Consider the following 7,436-nt stretch of genomic DNA (forward strand, 5'->3'; position numbering starts at 1 on the left):
GCCTTAATTTAAAGTGATTACTCTTATGGGAAAATGAAATATGCCAACATTTGAGAAATGTTTTAAATTTTTAATTGGCATAATTAATTCAAGAGATTAAAGAAATGTCAAGTTGGGTTTTGGCATTTTCTTAAGGAAATTGGGCAATCTAGGGTTTATGCTTTAGGATTAGCTAAGGGTTAAGGATACTTAGATAGATAATCTAGGTATATTTTAATTATGCTAAATCTTGCCATGTTTGGTTGCCCATTATATGCCATGACATCATGTTTTATTTGTGCATTCATGACTTATTATGAAAAATTCAAAAATACCATGTCATGACATACATACATCATGTAGTTATAGGAAATTTTCTTCTGAAAATTATTTCTTTTTTATGTATGCCATAACATTATCATGCATTATGTTATTTCCTTAAAATTAAGGACAAATGACAGTTATCATCAAGAGGTATACCAAATGACATCCTAGGTGGATGTCTAATATCTCTAAAATGCCTAGATAGATATGCATGATCCCTAGAATAGGGCAAAACCAAAATCTCACATCTCACAAAGACCTATAAGATGACTTGTATGTGTTTTAGTGCACATTAGATACAAGTGAGATGTAAGGATGATGAACAAAACTCAATATGTTGATTTAGTGCATTCTTTTGAGTTTTAAGTTCATCAAAACACATAGTTATGTGTTTTCCCATCATTGGGAAAGCTAATGTACAAGTCATGTGCATTAAGCCCAAGGAACATGGTGGGATATTGGTTTTGAAAATGTTTTCAAAATAATTTTGGAAAACCTTAGTGAAGGCTATCTTTTGATAATAATCACCATTGAATAGTTAGACACAAACTTGAAGAAAACACTAAAGTTTTTGCAAGTTCTCAAGTTTGTGTCAATCTTTGAAAATATGATGTATTTTCATAGAAAACTATTTTTCCATGATAAATTATACCCTAAATAATGTCTACACAAATTTTACGATTTTTAGAATTTTGTAGAATTTTCTAGGGGTTTCTGAAATTGGTTGAAATTGAATTTCAGCAATTTCAGGCCTCCAATCGATCAGTGGATCGATTGGAGTGCCTCAATCGATCAGCCGATCGATTGGGAAGGCATTTTTCACGAGCAAAAGCTCACTGGATCGATCAGCCGATCGATCCAAGAAGATTGAATCGATCAGTGGATCGATTCGGCAGGGTTCAATCGATTGGAACCCAACTCCAATCGATTGAAGATGTTGATTTTGGTTGGGAAAGCTTATTTTCAGCATTTTGAACCTATTTTAGTCTAGGTAACCATTCCAAACCCCTGAAAATACATTTGTATACATAAAAAGGGTGTTTTCGTGTGGAAAACAAGGATGGATTGGTTAAGGAAGGCTAAGTTGAAGTTTAGGTTGAGGTTTGTTTCAAATTTTGAATATTTGAACCTCAAAACTTCTAAAATTGGGTTTCCTAAAGTTTTGGGGATTCCAAGTCATTGTTGGTGCAATGACAGAAGTTACCACCTTGTCTTTATGGGGAGGGACTCTTTAAAGACATAAAAATTATTTTTCATGAACCTTGGAATGTGGTTAACCTTCCGTTAAGAACATGCTCAAGGTTGAGCGTTTGAACTTTAATGGGGAGTGGATATCCTCATTGTTCAAGTGGTTTCAAGTGGATAATGCTCAAGGATGAGCATTTGCCTACATTGGGGGAGAATGTAGGGTTAAGGTTAATGAAGGGTATGGGACCTTCATTATCGTGTTGATCACAACGAGTGAAGTTGTGAACGACGATGAGCAACTCTTCAGGGGGAGAGTTTTCAACAAGTGAATCTGTTGATGTGTGCCCAAAAATGGGGCATGGTTTGATGTGTGCCAATAGGGGGAGAATGAAAGGGAGTAAGTTAGGCTTTTATCACCTAGAGGGAGTTTGCCCTCTTAGGAGGAGAATGAAGGGCTTAACTTATGTATTCATTACCTAGTGGCATGAAGAAGGTTTAGGCTATGAGATTAGCCTAACTTACATGTGGTATTGTAAGTGATAGTGTTGGTATTGTCAAACATCAAAAAGGGGGAGATTGTTGGTGCAACATTCCTCAGGTCAAGGTTGGCCTGGTTGACTAAGCTTGAGTCTTGGTTTGGATTTCGATGTTTGACAATGCAAGGTTGATTGAAGAAGAGTCAAGTAGGTCAAGGATGACCGGATACCTGATTGGGAAGTCCTAACTGGGATGTTAGGCAGGAGGAAATCCTGGTGAGTGAAGCCAGGTGAAAGACCTAGTGAGTGAAGCTAGGCAATTGGGAAGTCCTAGTGAGTGAAGCTAGGCAGGAGAAAAATCCTGGTGAGTGAAGCCAGGTGAAAGACCTAGTGAGTGAAGCTAGGCAATTGGGAAAGTCCTGGTGAGTGAAGCCAGGCAAGAGAAATCCAGATGGGTCAAGGTTGACCAGACATCTGGTGAGAGTCCAAGTAGGTCAAAGAGATTGACCGGATACTTGGCACGAGGAAGAAAAGTCCAAGTAGGTCTTAGGGATGACCGGATGCTAGGTCTTATGTACCAACAAGTCATGGTTGACTAGATGTTGGTTTAGGGGGCTTTGGGCTTGGTTTTGGGCAAAAACCAAGATCTGGATTGATCCGTGGATTGATCCAGCAGGTTTGGATTGATCCGTGGATTGATCCAGAAGATCTGGATCGATCGGCCGATCGATCCAGTGAGTCCCCGCGAACAGAACCCCTCTGGATCGATCGGTGGATCGATCCAAAGGTCCCAATCGATCAGTGGATCGATTGGGACGCTGCTGCTTCGCGCGATAAGCGCTGGATCGATCCGTGGATCGATCCAGAAGTTTTTCCAGAGCACAGAGGCGCTCTGGATCGATCCGTGGATCGATTCAAAGCCTCCCCAATCGATTGGGAGCAATCCAATCGATTGGGATTCGACCGTTGGCGTCGTTTATAGCTGTTGGTGTGCGGTTCCTTCAGCAGAACTTCACCGATTCATTCCAGAATCATCACAGCTCCTCCCCAGCACTCTCTAAGCTCCTCACCGCCAGTTCTTGAAGGTTCATCCAAGTCAAGAGGCGAGTTGCAACGAGAAGAAGAAGAAGCTAGGGTTTTTTACTGCATCTCTTGTAAGCTTTCGCTTATTCTTTACTACCCTTTCTTCTACTTGTATTGAGAGTCTTGTAGGGCTTCTCCGCCTTCGGTAGTTACCAAAAAGGAGTGTTTATTAGTGGAGGTGTGTGTGTGTGCGTGGATCCTTGGATTAGTCACCTCTTGTGAGGTGGATACCAAGTAAAATCCTATTGTTAGCATTGTTGTAGTTTGTTTCTTTGTATTCCGCTGCGCATCACTTTGAAGAAACAAGCAACGAAGCACGACGAGCACACGCGAAGCTATTCACCCCCCCTCTAGCTACTTTTCGGTCCCAACACTCAGATGGAAGTTGACCGGACTGTGATGGAGATCCTGCCGTGCTGCCTTCTTCTTGCTGCCGCTTGAACCCCAGAAGGCAAGAGTGAAGGAAGAATGTCAGGAGGTGAAGGGTCTTGCCGGAGAACCCCTCCGGCGAGGTGGAGTTGGTCGGAAATCGCTGTCAAAGCTCGCCGCTCCCTGCCGAGTTGTTGCTGCCGCTCGCCTCTGGAATATGAGAAGAAGTATGGGCTATCGATGGCCGGCCGGCGGCAAGGGAAGAGAAGAGACGCCGCCGGTCGGTGGTGAGGAAGAAGAAGGCGAGGTGGTGGGGAAGAAAATCGCGAGCCCTAGCCCGGGAGAAAGAAAACGCCGCGAGAGAGAAGAAAGAAACGCTACTTTGCCGTGTGCGTGAGAAGAAAAGTTTCTTAGTGGATCGGGTTTGGGAAGGAATGGGATTTTGGGTTGAGAGGTTTATGTGAGATCCAGATCCAATAATCAATAAGGATTGAAATTGGGTCAATGAATTGGGCTTTTAGATTGGGCTTGAAGATTCGGTTTGAAGAGTAGGCTTTTGGATCAAATTTGAATTGGAGCTTCACTTCTTAGATGAATCCTTGGATGCCTTGATCTTTATGAACGATCCAGATCTCTTTAAATGAGGATGAAGGGCTGGATCACTTGATCTGACTGAAGAGGTAGGATTTCAGTGGCTCTTGATCAACGGTCCACATTAATTCAGCTTGATGTTCCTCATTTGGTCTCCAAATCAAGCCAAATTCGATCCGGTTCGACCCTAATCCATGACTCTTTGAATTTCCTACAAAATCACATAAAAATATGAAATTAAATTTCACGATTTGTAGGAAATTTATAATTAAGTCCAAAATTAATTCTACTCACAAAATGCAGTATAAACATAAAATTAAGCATGTGAGAAAGTAAAAATGCTAAGTATAAGAGCCAAAATAATCACAAAAATATCCATTATCACAACACCTCTCAAATTTTTCTATATTTTTATATTTATATCTTAAACTCTGCTAATATAAGACCAAGTCTTGGTACCTTCTTTAGTTTATCTTTTCAGCATTCAAATGACACAACTTGAAGCATACAACACCGTTCATCCTCCCTTGTTCATGTTGGTGCAATATCCCTCAGGTCAAGGCTGATCTGGTTGACCAAGCTTGAGTCTTGGTTTGAGTTTCGATGTTTGACAAGGCAGTTGTTCATTTGGGGAGATTGTTTGGTGCAATTCCCCTCTGATCAGGGTCTGATCAGGTTGGTTGAAGAAGAGTCAAGTAGGTCAAGGTTGACCAGATACTTGACTGAGAAGTCCTAACTAGGATGTTAGGCAGAAGGAAATCCTGGTGAGTGAAGCCAGGTGAAAGACCTAGTGAGTGAAGCTAGGCAGAAGGAAAATCCTGGTGAGTAAAGCCAGGTGAAAGTCCTAGTGAGTGAAGCTAGGCAGAGGGAAAGTCCTGGTGAGTGAAGCCAGGCAGAGGAAAATCCTGGTGAGTGAAGCCAGGTGAAAATCCTAATAAGTGAAGCTAGGTGAAAGACCTGGTGAGTGAAGCTAGGCAGAAGAGAAGTCTTAGTGAGTGAAACTAGGCAGAAGGAAAGTCCTGGTGAGTGAAGCCAGGCATGGGGAAAATCCAGATGGGACAAGGTTGACCAGACATTTGGTGAAAGTCCAAGTAGGTCAAAGGGATTGACCGGATACTTGGCAAGAAGGGAAAAGTCCAAGTAGGTCAAGGGAGTGACCGGATACTTGACACGATGAAGAAAAGTCCAAGTGGGTCAAAGGGATTGACCGGACATTTGGTGAGGGAGTCCTAGCAGGTCAAGGGTGACCGGATTCTAGGCATGATGAACCAATAGGTCATGGATTGACCGGATGTTGGTTTGGGGGCTTGGGACTTGGTTTTGGGTAAAAACCAACAGCTGGATCGATCAGCCGATCGATTGGCTGGAGCCCAATTGATCGGCCGATCGATTAGAGAGTCCCTGCGAGAAGCCGTCGTCCCAATCGATCAGTGGATCGATCGGGAGGCAATCGCGAGCGCACAGTAGCCTGCTGGATCGATCAGTCGATCGATCCAGAGGTCCCAATCGATCAGTGGATCGATTGGGAAGCTACGACTTGTACCGGTAAGCCCTAGATCGATCCGTTGATCGATCCAGGCATTTTTCGAGAGCACAGAGGCGCTCTGGATCGATCAGTGGATCGATCCAAAGCCTCCCCGATCGATTGGGAGCAATCCAATCGATCGAGATCCGACCGTTGGCGTCGTATTTAGCTACAGGCGCTCGATTCCTTCGGTAGAGACAATGAGTGCTTACACGATTCATGACCAGCAACTCCACAGCGCTCTCCAAGCTCCAGATCGCCAGTTCTTGAAGATTCTTGGAGGCTCTTCCAAGTCAAGAGGCGGATCGAAAGTAAGAAGTGTTGGTTGCTACTCGGAAAGCCTAATGGTTCTACTGTACAAAATTTTTGTACAAAGATCTGAACTTTTTCCTAGCTACCATGTATTCTTTTAAATTAAACTTGGATCGCCTGCGGAACTTTACACGTTTGATCCTAAGTTTAACTTATTTGTTCTTTTAGGTTTAGACTTGGATCTCCTGCGGAACTTAACACGTTTGATCCAAATCACCTAGGTTACGAAGACAATTAAATATCTATTTCCAAAATTGGCTTCCAGTACTGACGTAGCGAGACACATGGCCTTCTTGGATATGGGAACAATCACCACCGACTAGACAAAGCCTTTTAAGGAAAGCTAATATTTAATTTCCTTAAATAACTCTAGGTTAACCAAAAAGAACAATCGAAGCACAAGTTCGAAAAGAAAACAAAAGAACACAACATCGAAAACTAATTCGAAACCTAGAATCACATGCCTCTTGTATTTGGTATTTTTACAAAGAAATAAAACTAGTATGATGCGGAAAATAATTACTAGTTATACCTTTCTTTGTGAACTTTTAATGACCTCTTGATCTTCTACCGTATTCCTCTTCTAACCTCGGACATTGTGTGGGCAATGATCTTCCGAGATGAGAACCACCAAGCACCTTCTTCTTCCTTGCAAGTTTCGACCATTAAAACTTCTCCTAGGATGAAGAGGTTCGGCCACCACCACCATGCTCCAAGGAATGCTAGAAACAAAGCTTTCTTTCTCTCCTTCTTCTTCTTCTTCTCTAAACTTGATCCGGCCACCATATGAATCTCCACAAGAAGGATGAGGTTCGGCCATAAAAGAGAAGAGAGGAGGAGAGGATGGTCGGCCACACCAAGGAAGAAAAAGAGGGAGAAAAATAGAATAGAGTTCTTGTCATGAAAACACCTCTACCCCCTCTTTTATAATCCTTGGTCTTGGCAAATAAGGAAATTTTAATAAAAACTTCCTTAATTCCTTTGCCATGAAAAATAAATTTAATTGATATAAAATCAATTTCTCTTTTATTAATCAACATGGTCGGCCACAATAATCTAAGCAAAGGAAATTTAATTCAATCAAGAATTAAAACCTTCCTAATTTGTTTCCGGAAATTTTAAAATAAAATTTCTCTAATAATTTTTATCCCTTCATGATTGGTTTATAAAAAGGAAATTTAATAAATTAAAATCTTTCTTTTAAACATGTGGATAAAAAGAAAGTTATCTCTAAAAATTAAAATCTCTTTTAATTTACAAATAAGGAAATGTATCAAATCTTTTCTCAATCTTTTGTAGAAACTTATAAAAGAGAATATTTAATTTTTAAACTCTTTTTTAAATCATGAACATGGTTAAAAAGGAAAGTTTCCTTAAAATTTAAAATCCACCTTTTAATCAACAAATAAGGAAAGATTTCAAATTTTAAACTCTCTTTTAAACATGTAGATGATTTTCAAATAAGGAAAGTTTTTACCAAAAATTAAAACCATCCTTTTAATCTACAAATAAGGAAAGAGATTAATCTCTTCTCTTAATCTTTTGTAGAAAACTATAAAAGGAAATTTTTAATTTTTAAACTCTCTTTT

This window comes from Zingiber officinale, chromosome 3B (assembly GCF_018446385.1).
Source record: "Zingiber officinale cultivar Zhangliang chromosome 3B, Zo_v1.1, whole genome shotgun sequence".
NCBI classification, from domain to species: domain Eukaryota; kingdom Viridiplantae; phylum Streptophyta; class Magnoliopsida; order Zingiberales; family Zingiberaceae; genus Zingiber; species Zingiber officinale.